The sequence below is a fragment of the Cryptomeria japonica genome, chromosome 9 (assembly GCF_030272615.1).
Source record: "Cryptomeria japonica chromosome 9, Sugi_1.0, whole genome shotgun sequence".
NCBI lineage: Eukaryota > Viridiplantae > Streptophyta > Pinopsida > Cupressales > Cupressaceae > Cryptomeria > Cryptomeria japonica.
The window spans coordinates 599,435,140-599,449,526 of record NC_081413.1 but is presented as its reverse complement, the minus strand read 5'-3'; positions in this window follow the sequence as shown (position 1 = coordinate 599,449,526).

The window sequence follows — 14,387 nt, the reverse complement described above, 5'->3', positions numbered from 1 at the left end:
TATGGTGTTAAGATCTCCACCTCAACTTCATTGGGCTCAATAGACGGTTGAGTCAACGGGCTCTCTTATTGGGGATTGTTTAGACACATGAAGGACTCAGTCACAATATCAAGAGCTTCCACATGCTTATATTGCTATCACTTCCGATCCACAAGCATTTCAGGAAGCATCAGGGGTTCCTGAGTGGGACCTAGCTATGGAGGAAGAGTATAGTTTCTTGATGAGCAACAACACTTGGGAGTTAATCCCTCTCCCTAAGGAGAGAAATATGGTTTGATGTAAGTGGATCTATCAGACCAAGTTTGCAGCGGATGGTAGTGTGGATAAGTATAAGGCTCGACTTGTTGTGAAGGGTTTCTCACATGTTCCAAGTGTTGACTATACAAAGACCTTTTCACTAGTAGCTAAGATGAAATCCATTCGCTTGACACTCACTATTGCCACAACTCATGGTTGGGTTGTACATCAGATGGATGTGAAGAGTGCCTTTCTTCATGGGGATCTTGAAGAGGACATTTACATGGAGCACTTGCAGGGATTCATCCAGGATTCTTCATTGGTTTGCCGATTGGGGAAATTTATCTATGGCCTCAAGTAGGCCCCTAGGGCTTGGTATGCCAAGATGGATTCCTTTCTTCTCTCCACAGGATTTACTAGGTGTCATTCCGATCCAAATGTCTACGTTTTGCGACAGGATGACTTACACTTGATACTTGTGCTCTATGTTGATGACTTGATCATTACAGGGAGCACCTCATTCATCATTAATAGTGTCAAATCTGCTTTGCATGATAGATTTTCCATGTCTGACTTGGGTCTTTTGCACTACTTTCTCAGGATAGGGATTTCATAGTCACCTTTTGGGATTACACTTGCACATCCCAAGTATGCTCTTGATCTTTTTGCACGGTTCCACGTGGCTGATTGTAAGCTTGTCCTGACTCCCTTTCTTTTAGGATCAAGCTTGAGGCTAAGTGCTCCACTCCACTTGTTGATGCCATATTGTATAATCTCATCTACTTGACTCACGCATGCCCTAATATTTCCTTTAAGGTTGGCATGGTTTCACGCTTTATGCAAGAACCACATGAGCTTCACTGGAAAGATGCCAAATGCATCTTGCACTACATACAGGGTACACATCATTATGGGATTCACTAAGCAACAAACACATGACTTCTATTGTTTGGTTGCACAAACTTATATTGGGCTAGTGATCTTGATGATCCTGTTGGACCCTTAAAAATTAAAATTTTTAAGGTTCCAGATTCATACTAGGAAGCAAATCTCTCTCTGCAATTATTTATATCAAGTATCTATTCCACTCCGAGTTCCTTGCAACTTACTTTGATGCATGAACAAGGTGGTCGATTTCCAGGTATGTATATGGTTGCAAATACGGAATCAAGCCAGGTACGCCTTTTTGAACCATAACTTCTTCTCATCTAAACTCTGTTATGTCAAATTAATTATTCCTCTATATTTTATGTATATATGAGGACCTATGTTTCAAATTTCGAATTCATACGATATCGTTTGATATGTTTTATGAGGCTAATCTAAATGCAATTTCTTCAAATTTGCAATATACAATTTCAAAATTTTGTCAAAATGATTATAGTAGAATACTAATAAATTTCCTTTTGCAGGAGTATCACGCTGAATGAATTATGAAAGCCATTTTATTTATATTTTATAATTATTTTTCTTGAGTATAATATTAATTAGGAAGTGTTTAATTTTGAATATTATATTTTTCCTCCAATTAATATTATAGTATTTAAATTATTTGTGTTACATGAAATTATATGATGCTTTTAAAACTAACACAATTTTTGAGCTTGTATAATGTGTAGGATTATTACAAAAAAGAAATAAAAGATTTTACGTTTGAGCAAATCAAATGATCAAATACTTTATAGTTGGTAGAAGGAAGTAAAAAGTTTTTATCTCAAAAGATGAAATATTAAATCATTTTTTTTAAATAAATGATTGGGATACATTGGGGCCTGACGAGTAAAAGCCATCGAGTATCGACATAGGCATTTGAGAGCCCTCTTGATCCCCGATAGGGCGGCCATTGTTGTACAACAGGTTGACAATGAACAATATATTCATTAATAAACAACATATACATGTTTCCTTAATAACCTATTGAGTGCTCAAGCTGAAGTATTATATATACATAATGTTGTGAGCTTTTACAGCACCTCAGCAAGAAAATGATTGGGGTGATGACAAGCAGCGGTGAACTGTTAAGTATATGCGATCTTCATACATAATCAAGTAAGCTCAGCAAATATTAGAAAAGCGGAGAGGCTATGATGAGAAGTATCACCAACAGCAGCAAAAGTTCATTCACGTTTTTGCAATTCAGGCCATTTTTTGAGCTTGAATATGAGTTTTAAATGGTGATTTTTGTCTCTCAACAGAGGCCCAAACCATCCACCCTACCTTGAAGGCCATTTTTATAAGATTTTTGATATTTTTGGAGTGCCAGTAAGCTCAAAAATGGCCCAGATTTCAAAGTGACGGCCTGTAACATTTCAGTAAAATATATATATATATATATATATATATATATATATATATATATATATATTGTTTTATCCTTAACAAAATGATTTCTGATTTGTTAGTATATCTTACTATATATATATATATATTTTTTGTGCAAGATGTTACACATGGGAAAAATTAAATTTCTAGGCACATTAAGGAGCATGGAGTATATCTTAAGCAAGTATACTTTTGATTTACAATAAGATTACATTTTGCATATAAATAAATACCCTCCCCTTTTACCAATTGCTTTATTGTATTATTTGAAAATGTTTGTTAGGGTAAATTAGTATGGATAATAATTTGCAAATATTTTCACAATTCCCAAGGTAATGTATTTTTATCAAGCGGAGGTAGGTATGTTTTAATCATTTGCTTTTGATTTATTAAGTTAAAAGGTAAAATTAATTTCAAGAGGTTATTATGGCAACTTTCTTGTTACTTTGGAAATTATTCAAGTGAAAGTAAAAACACTCTCAAATCTTTAATATCCTTATTTGAATGTTTACTCAAGAAGTTTCCATTTACTTTATTCCGCATGGGGAAAATATTATCAATGATTTAATTAAATGTATCCCTATGAAATAGGAACATATGACCTATCAAGCTAGTTGATTTTTTTATTTTTTATGTTAATTATATTTCTTGGGTGCATATTAACATTCTTGGGTGCATATTAAAGGAAGTATCCCTTACTCAACAAATTTAATTTAACGTTTTGATATTATAATTTGATGATTTTCAGGAGCACCTTGGTAAAAGAAATCTTGTTTACAACATTTGATACGATAATAATAGTTTTCAATATTATCTTTTGAAATTACCTTTTGAGAGGTTATAAAGGGATATATTTTATCACAAAGGAAGTTATATTTTATAAGTTCTTTTACCATGGTTAAATCTTTAATTTGATGACCTAATAAATTTTAGCATTTTGATATTATCATTTGATCATTTATATTTTTCACCCTAAGTGAATAAAATGGAACATGTATATATTAGGGTTGATTTTATGCAAGATCAAAACATGATTATTATTATTTTAGAGAAAATGTATTTTTGCCATAAGTAAAATGATGAAAAGCATTTATTTATTTAAGTGATCCTTCCATATGCATTTTATTTTCCCTAAGTTTATAAATTGAATATATTTATTAGGGTAAATTATTTAAATCATATACTTAATGGTTTGATTGGTTTTTTGCGAGGATATGTTCTATATGATAAAATATGTCAAAAAGAATTGAAGTTGCCCTAAAAGGATGAAAAGGTATGGCAAAGTTGGAATATTTATCCATGGTTACCATTTTCCAAGGGAAGTATTATTATAAAGTATTTTACCTTTTGTTATTATTTGGAAATATATACTTGGGTAAATATTTTATTTTATTATATGAATTAATATTTTTAAAGTCCCAAGTATAAAAATGGCTTTGTAAAATATCCTTTTGATGATATACTTTGATTAAGGAGGATTGATCTTGCATTAGGAAAGGGATTATTAATCTTTCATAAGCAAAACCTAATCGAGAGTAATTAATTTTTTAAACCAATGAATTTGATTGGTTTAGTTTGTGTGCAGGATATTTTATCAAAGTTTGGTGACGAGGAATATCAAGGAGTTCAAGAGCAGAAGTGGAATTTTATCAAAGTGAAAAATTATAAAGAACATTATTAAAGCTTTATTTAGTGTGTATTTTAGGGATTCAAATATAATTATCTTGTAAACAAAAGGGTGTGTCCTTTGGAAAAACAATTGTTTGTAACTCCCTCCTGTATGAGAAAGGGTGTGTCCTTTCACATATGTCTTTTAGATCAGGTATTTATAGGGAGTCTTTTTCAATTAAAAGAAAAAGTGAAAGAGAGACAATTCACAATCTGTCAGGCTGCCAGTAGGGGCTATGGGATGTTCATTTTGAGCAATCACTGTGTAATGGAGTATCTGTAAGTGTAGCTATTGTATGCATTCACTCTCCAAAAATTAATATACAAGATTCGTTGTTTCAATTCCAGAATTCGTGTATACTTTTGTCTTGATGAATTTCATTTTGTCCTCTTGATAAATCCGATAAAGGGTTTAATACAGTGTGCCACCACAAGTTGTTATAATTGAATATAAGATTGGCTTCTTCATATTCTTATAGCACTTAATGGAACCTCTGTATTGATAGTCTTGTGTTACAAGTTGCCTAAAAACTGCCTCAAGAGTTTAATTGAATTATTTGTCCACAAAGTATCATGCATATTCCTGGATAGAGGCACTGGTCTGTTATTTATTTCTGAGATTTTGATTTGTATGCATAAGGTCCTTACAGGGAAACATTCTTCCATATCCTATTTGAACTAATCCTTGTAGATTTCATTCAAGTCCTGAAAGCATTTCATTTTCAATATACAATATCTTTAACATACACTTTTATTCATATTCAGTTTACAGTTTTCAAAGTATTCAGCTAAAGCACATGATATAGCATAGTTGCAGAACACTAATTTGCCAGTTGTGTAAACTTGCTTAGAGGCTTAAATCCACATTTAAATAACTCTTTTGTGCTTGAGAGGGAAGGGTACACCCGCCTAGGTCTTGTGGAGCCTGAAGTGCAGAGGGATTTGGTCTTCGACCATCCCTGTTCGTTGGCCAAGGCCAATTGGATTTCCTAAGGAGTTGGCAAGTCTTTGGGTTTTCCAATCTGCAGTTTTGGGCACCAATAGATCCCAAGTCCACTTCAGGTTACAACTTTCATCTTGGTTTGGGCCCCATTTGTTGGCAAAGAAAGAAGCAACATGATATTTCTCTTTCTTCGACTGAGGCTGAGTAATGAGGGGTCATTAATGCAATGACTGAGGCTATTTGGCTTCAGTATATTCTCATAGAGTTTTGCTTCACCATTCCTTGACCTATAGTCCTTCATTGCAAAAATTAGAGTTCCATTTAGATCTTGAAGAACCTAATTCAACATTGGCAAACCAAACACATCAAGATCTACATGCACTACATCAGGGAGCTGATTAAAGAGCAGGTCATTGATTTGCAATATTGTCCTACAACAAAGTAGGTTGCAAACATATTCACTAAACTCTTCACTGAGAGTAAGTGTCATCAATTGCGAGCTCTCTTGGGGGTGCAGGACATTTTATCAGGGGGGTCAACTGACTTTTCCTTCCTCTCTTATGGGAGGAATTCTTCCTCTCTTGAGGTTTGTCCTTCTTCTTTGAGAATTCCTTGTATTTCCATCTCTCTTTTGGGGGGGAGTTTTTTCCCATTGGGTTTTATCCCTTTCTCTGTTTGTGAGAGATTGCATTGCATTTATTTGATTGCATTTGCATTTGTACATGGGTACCTATCATGGTGTCATAGTCGAGACCCATCTTGGATTGTTAGCTTGAGTCTACATTCCCCTAAGTTGCACTTAAGGGGGCATGTGGGTGTAAATTATGTCTCATAATTATAGTTTGCTTATGTTGACCTAGGATAATGCATCTCATAGTGGTTTTCATATGAGACACTTAGGGAAGTGTGCACATAAGGAAGTTTCTTGTAAGAGAAATTCTGCCTTTTATGGTCTTATCTTGTCGTTACATTCCACCTTCAGTGGGTGATCCACCTTTTGTGGAATATTTTATTATTTCTCCTACCTACCCTCACCTACCCTTGTATCTCATTGGGCCACATGTCATGGTCGTGTGCTCACATATCCATATGGACTTGCCTTTATAAGAAGGCTCATCTTCTTTGTATGGTTTATCCAGTGTATCATATTTTGCATCTTGATGAGAATATAGTTTTGTTCTTGCAAATTAATAGTCTCTATTTTGTGCTATTCATTGTGCTCTAGATCTTGGTTATATTTGAAAAATTCTTATAGAGATTAATTAATTAATCTATTTATTAAATTACCTTGGTTTGTAATAGTTTGTTTTTTAGGGTGGTTGTATTTTCCCATACATGTTTTTGTGTCAGGGAAAATATTATTTGGTTCTTGGGTTTTGTGGAGAGATTGGTTGCAACTTTTTGGAAAAGCTTTTTCAGGGTGATTTTTTAGAGGGTTTCAGAAGGAAATTATTGCATTCTTGAGTGGATTTTTGGAGGGGATCTTTGGTGATTGGTTTTTTAAGCTGGATTGATGATTGCTTGAATTTTTTTCTTGATTCAAGTTTCTTATTTTCTAGTTGGAATTCACTTTTTTTCATGGTAGTTTTGTTGTGCATACTTCATCTTTCTTTCTCCTTGTTTACTTTGGATTTGAGGTAGTGTTTATTACCCTCTTTTTTTGATATTTGTATGTTCTTTGATTTTATTTGTTTGAAATTAAAAAATGATGTATCTAGGATCTTTCATATCAATCTTTTTCCTTGTGTATTTTGGGCCAGTTTTTAGGGTTTTCAAGTCTTGTTTTATATTTTTGAGTCTTGGGGTCAAATTGAAGGGTTTTATAGAAGAAAAATAGGCACCCCTCAATTAGGTATTCACCTGATTTTAATTCTAGGGCCAAATCGATGCCCAATGTTGTGTCCAAAGTCTCTTTTTTGTAACTGCATAGTTTTAGGATCAACTGTGTAGTTACAATCATCAAATACACAATATCTGTTAGCACTTTTGTAGTATTAGTCAACAATTGGATAGGTAAAGTAATAAATTGTACAAGAATAGTTAGCAATTGCACAGGTAAGTTAGCAATTGTGTAGGACCCGTGTTTTGTCTTAGTTTAGCCCGTTTGTCCAATTAGGGTTCATTGGAGCATTGTAGAAGCTTGGGTTGGTCTTATACCCTGTTGATCCTATGTTTTGGGGTCTGTAAGATTTGTATTGGATAGATTCTTATATAATTTCTTTACTATGCTTATTTCTAAATAAATCCAATTGTTATTGCTTTTGGAAATGGTTTCATTGATGAATCTTGATGGATAAGGTCTAGGAAGGCCTATGTGTATGATTAATGATTTAGTTTATTGATTATGGATTTATGTAAGATTCGTATGAGGTATCTATATAATTGGATCATATATCATTATTTGGATTTAAGCCTAGGGTAAGGATGTCAAGGTGCAATTTATGGAGAGTAAATTGCAATGGGGGCCAAGGCCTTAAAGAGGCTAATAGAATAGCCTATTGTGAGTTTCTTAATCAAGTGATAACCTAATAAATGAATTGGGGTAAAACACAATAAACAAGATAATTATGGTGCCCCACCCATGTCCTTGAGTTCTTGTATAGACTAAGGATGGGATTGGGAAGGCATGACTATCCTAGGGGCATCGATCTAGCATGATCAAACCTCCTTGTCTTCATGAAAGAGTTGTTTGATTCTGCATGAGTTGTAAAATAGGGGTTGGGGCCTAGAGAGGCTACTAGGATAACCCATATTGAGGCTATGTGATGGCACTCTTTCCTTGTTGTACTATAGAACCCTTTCCAATGTGGTTGTCTATAGAAGCCTTTGGTGGAACCTTATGGTGTATCTTATCTATCCTTGTGTTTTCATTATGTTCCTTTGGTGTTGTGTGTGCTTGTGAGTAGACCTAGCTTTCTTGCGTGTTTCAAGCCTTGTGTCTATCTCCTGAGAATGATGGGGTGGACCTAAGGGCCCCACATGGTCGGGTGGTTGTTACCAACCTCCATTGGGGACCGGTGGACTTGTTCCTTGTAAAGTGGAAAAATCGAACCCTGGTCGTTCTCCCCTCCCCAACTCCGAGGAGAGAGAAGGGAGAGTCACTAGGGTTGATGGTTTTCACTTAGGAGGGACTTTACATTCAAAAGAGGGGTTGAAACCCACAAGATCCAATCCCAAGCAATGCAAGATTGGATTCTATATGAGTTTCAAGGGTTGTGATAGCAAGGATACCCTCTTTTGTAAAGAATGTAGATAGAAAGATTGAACTAGGAATGCATGCAAAGTAGGAAAGATTCACTTATAAACAGAGATAGGAATATGATATGAAGCTGCGGACCTGGAATTAGCAGTAAAATGTCGAGACGGTGCTGTTCTGCAAATTTGAGCGAAAGTTGACGGGACGATGGCGCCCGGCGTGCACACGGTCCTCCGAAAAATCCGCGAAACGAAGGGGGATCTGTTCGTCTCTGCACAAGGATTCCAGATCTTCAATTTCAGCCGCGTACCTGCAACCTACACACAGAAAAGTGAAGACGATTGGGGGGTTAGGGATTAGGGGTTTGCCCTTAGGTCAAACCCCGGTTTTGGAATTAACCAAGAAATGAGAAATGCTGTAAATGTAATGTAAAACAAGTACTAATACCTTGTTGTAAGGATGTTTGTATCCTTATATGCGAAGGTATAGATGTTGTTGTTTGTTGTATGTTGTATGTTGTATGTTGTAATATGTGATCTCCTCTTCAATGGTTGAATCCTTGTCTTGAATGCAACACCTAGCCTTGAATGGAGACTTAGAATGATCAATTGCTTGAAGGAATGCTTGAATGCTTGAATGCTTGAATGTCGTTTCCACGTCTTGTACACATATGTCCTTCCTCTTTCCCACCTCCAAAATGGGAGAGGAAAAGTAGTATTTATACTTGCCAATTAGGGTTAAAAGACTGATTTTCCCAACCTTAGGCCGACCAGGAAATGTTATTTTCCAATTTGCAAACAAAAAGGCCCGAAGTCCCATAGGAGACCGGGCCCAAAATAGGGCTAGGGACCAGGGCGCTGGGCGCTCTGGTCCCACCTCCCGGGACAGCAGGGTGCAAGGAGGATCAGGCCAGGGTGCTGAGAAATGCAGTTTTTGATGTCATGAGCAAGTTTCGGGGTCTCCATTCAGGTTCCGTGTTGCGTCGCCATTGTGAAGACCCAAATGCGGTCGAAATTGCAAGTGTCACAATTTTAGGACGCTACATTTAGCCCCCACTTTAGCGGGAGTATAAGCGTACGCTCATACTTCCGGTAAAGTACAAGGAAACAACATTGAAAAACTTTCACCACGTCAAGGAGGCAAGATACACCAAGCCCCTAGTGGACTAAGGATCTTACGACTTCGATTGACAAAGTAAAAGGGAAGATCACGAGGGAGAACCATGACTGTCAGTAGTAAGGTTCCCTCACTATGAGTCATGCAAGAAAGATATCAAAAATTTTCAAGGCAAGGCTAAATTTGCCAAGAAATTTTCAAGTATCTTGAAAAGATATGAACGAGATGTATGCCCCCCTACGTTAAAGCGATCGCACACGCCTCATCGGGGGTGATTGCTTTAAGGTAGTCATACATAGAAGAAATGAGAAGGAGCACATTTATCACAAGGATTTAGCCCCCAAGTGTGAGATAAGCCCAAGGATAATAGACACAAAACACAAAGCACAAGGTGACTTCGCTTTTCTTGGGGTCAGTATGCTGTATGATTATTCATGTATATCATATGTATGTATGCATAATTGTTCTTCATTCCCCAATCAAGGAAGGTCACCTAGAAGAAGGGAACACATGTGTCTTTTGAGTCAACATGAGAGAGATCGAGAGATCTCAATGTTTTGCATCGTCCTCAAGTAGACAACACTAAGGACAACAAATAGAAGAATGAGAATAACACATAGAAGAAGTAACAAAAGAGAGGAGGGGAGAATCTGCTATGCTAATGAAACTAGTCTAGCACGTCATCTACCCCCCGATCTTGCTGATCAATATTTCGGGAAGGTAGGAAACACGCTAGAGGAGGAACATCCAACACAGCAGATGGAGCTATCACAAGATCCAAACAAGGGCTATGTTCATGTTCCGAGCCACGTTGTTCTTGTCTAGGAGCTAGGATAAGTGCTTTAGAAAATTCGTTAGATAAATGGTTATCAACATCAACATATTCATATTCACTATCAGAATGAACAGGAGTAACATTTGCATCATGAATAACATTTTCATCTATATCATCATCAAGATTTATAAAAATAGGATCTTTAACTCGCATAGGATCAAGACCATCATGCATCTTATGTTTAAGAGATTTCGACTCAATTTCCGGTTGAGGAGAAAATGGAATAATGCTTGTTGAAGGTGTTTTTGGGGATTGCAAAGTTTGAGAGGCAGCTGCCTGAGCTCTAAGATGACGCTTTCGTCGGCGTTCACGTGCAGAACGATTTTGTCTAGTCTTAGTAGGAAGTTGAGAAGATTGAGGAGGAGGAATGTTCTCATCCTTATCACTTGGGTGTTTAGGTTGTGGTCTCTTAGGTTGAATAATAGGAGAAGAGGAAGGTCTCTTCTCTCTATAAAAGGAAGGAGGAGGAACTGCTCCATATAAAGGAGGAATATTTGGTTTAGGAAGGAGACCAAGTCCATCATGACGAGGAGGTATAGGTCTACTCTTAGGAAGTTTATTAGATATAGGCATAGTCACATCCATAGGGATGGGTTGGGAATCTTCTTGAGGAAAGACATTAGTTTTATCTTTCAAAGAAAGAACCTCCTTCTCAAGAATGCTAGGAATATCAAGTTTGGGTGTTCTAGGTTCACTTAGAGATAGGATCATATCTGTTTTCCACTTTTGATAAGATTTGAAAAGATGATCACTTTGCGGAGGAAGAGATTGGAATTGTTTAGGCCAAAAATAATCAATAGGAACACTAGAAGTTCTTTCAGCTGGTTTAAAGAGACTATGATTGACAGTAACAACTTCACCATTATGGGGAAATTTCAAACACTTGTGAATAGGAGAAGCAATAGCTTTCATGGAAGATAGCCAAGGATAGCCAAGCTTCACACAAAATTGTTCGGAAGATGGAATAATAGAAAAGTTCACATCAAGGGATTTGTTACGAACCTCAATAGGTAATGTAATAGAACCAATTGCAGGAGAAGAAAATGCATCAAATAATTTCACAATCACATCTGTTTTGTCATAGATCACTTGATTCAATTGCAAAGTAAAAAGAAATTCTTCAGTAATGACATTAACCATACAAGAAGGATCAATAAGCACTCCACGGCAAGGTGTGTTCTTGACTTTTGCAACTATATATAAAGGACCATCAGGTGCCCTGATAGTTTCACTGGAATCAAATGTGATGGAAGGTTCTTTAGGGATTTTCTGTTGCTCCACAAAATTAATCACATTCGGAGTCATAGACACGAGATCATCAGGTGAGACAGAGGAATCAGTAGTATCAATCGCATTAGAGGTATGAGAAGGCAATGGATCAGTAAAAATCTGAAGATTTTGGTTAGGAAGAGCTACAGATTTGTTGCCTTTATCATTCACACCAGAAACAGAGATAGTATTATTATCAATCAAATCTTGAATTATCCCCTTTAAAGCAAAACATTTTTCAGTATCATGCCCAGGTTGATGATGAAATTGACAAAAAGATTTGTTATCAAAATAGGGTGAATTAATCTTTGCAGGATCAATTTGCCTTATAGGAGGAAGAGTAAGCACATTTTGTTCCAATAACTTATTCATAATACTATGCAATGATTCATTCAAAGGAGTAAACTTTCTTTCTTTCTTGAAAAACTTAGAAATAGGAGACACACCTGATGCTGTATTCACATTGTTGTTGATGATGTTTTCATGGAATTTGATGGACTCTCTGTTTGGTTTAAACTTTCCAAATGGTTGTTGACTACTATCACCCTTATCACTCGGAGCCATAGGATGTGATTGTTCCATTTGACTCACAGTTAGTTGATAATTGTGAAGAGTTGCGCACAACTGTTGGAAAGAAGTAAACTCAGAAAACAGGAGTTTTTCTCTAATGTCTTTTTGTAAATTAGAAATAAAGATTCTTTGAATATCATTGTCAGGCACTGGAAAAGAAATTTGAGCATACAAATGCTTATATCTACCAATGAAATCAGTCACTTTTTCTTTAACACCTTGTTTACAATGCATTAAATCAATCAAAGTAACCTTAGGACTTATATTGTTTTGAAATTGTTGAATGAAAGCATTTGCAAGTTGTTCGAAAGAAGTAATAGAATAGGAAGGCAACGAGCAATACCATTGTAGGGCTTTATCTCTTAATGTTCTAGTAAACAGTTTTGCAAGCAACCTTTGGTCATAAGCAAAATCAGTACATATTGTTTGAAAGGTCTTAACATGTGTTAGAGGATCACCCTTACCATTATAAAGTTCCAAGTGTGGAATTTCAACATGTTTAGGGGGAATAGCTCGAACAATATCAAGAGAAAGTGGGCTCGCAACATCAAATGTGGGCACACTAAACTTAGATTGATTCATAGAGGCAATTTGTTGCTGTAAAGAAGAGACAGTTTGTGCAAGATTATTAATGGTCGCTTCAGTCGAAGAGTTCATATTAGACGTGTTAGATTGTGATGGAGGTGTTATGTTATTGAAAGAAGGTAGAGAGTATGGTGGTGGGACACTATGATAGTTAGTCATAGGAGATGATTGGACAGGAGGAACACTACAAGGAGGAATGGAAAACGAATTGCCCCCTTGTGTCATGTTCATTTGTGGAGATATAAGAGGAACACTCACTGAAGGAATGAATGAAGAAGTTGGATTGAATGAAGGAAGAGGGTTAATTGAAGAAGAGGGATTGCCCCCATGATTAGTGATCATAGGAGGAATGTCTTGTGTTGAAGTAGTCATTATGTTTGATGTAAAAGTAGGTATACTAGCAATAGGAGTCATCAAAGGAATAGAATGATTGTCTTGAGTAGGAGGTTGTGTATAACCTAAGGTTTCGGCACAACTTTTCATAGGCATCACATTTGAATCCACAATGTGTGCAATACCACGCAAAATATCAATTCCATTCTTATCACTTTGAAGCATACGTTTTAGACCCTCAATTAAAGGAAGAGCTTGACTATCAGGGTATTCTTGAGACATCCACTGTCGAAAATCGTCAAATTGGTTATCTAATTTTGAAAGTTGTTCTACAGAAACCTCATGGAGAGCTTCTTCATCATTAAGAGGATTAGAGGAATTACCCATGTCCTCGTTAAAAAGACCATTCAAATTAGGTTCCATCTCCTCAGTAATTAAACCTTGGAAAGACTTAATTCTAAGGCTTCGTCTAACGGGAATAGTGTAGGTAGGGCTTATTGTTGTAAAACTCATGCACTAAAGAAAGAGAGAAGATTTTGAATTTTAGAGGTAGCAAATTTCAGTAAAGCCAGCCAATCTTCCAGATTTAAGCTGTTAAATACAATCAGGACAATCTCCCGAAATTTCGGAAAAAATGTCCGGGACCGTGGCGCTCGGGGTACACACGGTCCTTGCAACTTTTTTCGAAATTTGCAGGGATGAAAGTTATGATGATTTTACAGCTAACCTGAAAAAATTGAGTGATTTTACGATCTGTAGATAGGCCAAATTAAAGTTGCAATCTCAAAATTGAACCCTACCAAGATTGTCGAAAAATGCAAAATTTGAATTTTGGAAAAGAGAGGGAAACTGAAATTTTGAATTTTATGATTTTAGAGGGAATACCAAAAGCAATGCAAGTTTTGAAATTTGAAAGTTGACTCAATTTCACGCAAAATTCAATTTTGAAAGCGGAAATCAAAGTTGTTGTAATTAAGCACTTAATTTCAAAAGTCACAAATTGCAAAAATTTGAAGAAATCACTGAAATTTTGAATGAATGCTAACACACTTTTCAGATTTAGGACAGTAAGAAACACAATTTTGACACAAATTTCAATTTCAACAATTTTTGAATGATTAGAAGCCTCAATCCAAGCAATCACTAGACCAACTTTGACTGTAATTTTGAAGGTGTTAAAATTGATAAAATCAGCCAAAATTCTGGATTTTAGCAGAAAAATACAGTAAGATCTAGCTCCCGAAATTTTGAAAAAAATGTCGGGGACGATGGCGCTCGGAGTGCACACAGTCCTCGCAACTTTTTTCCAAATT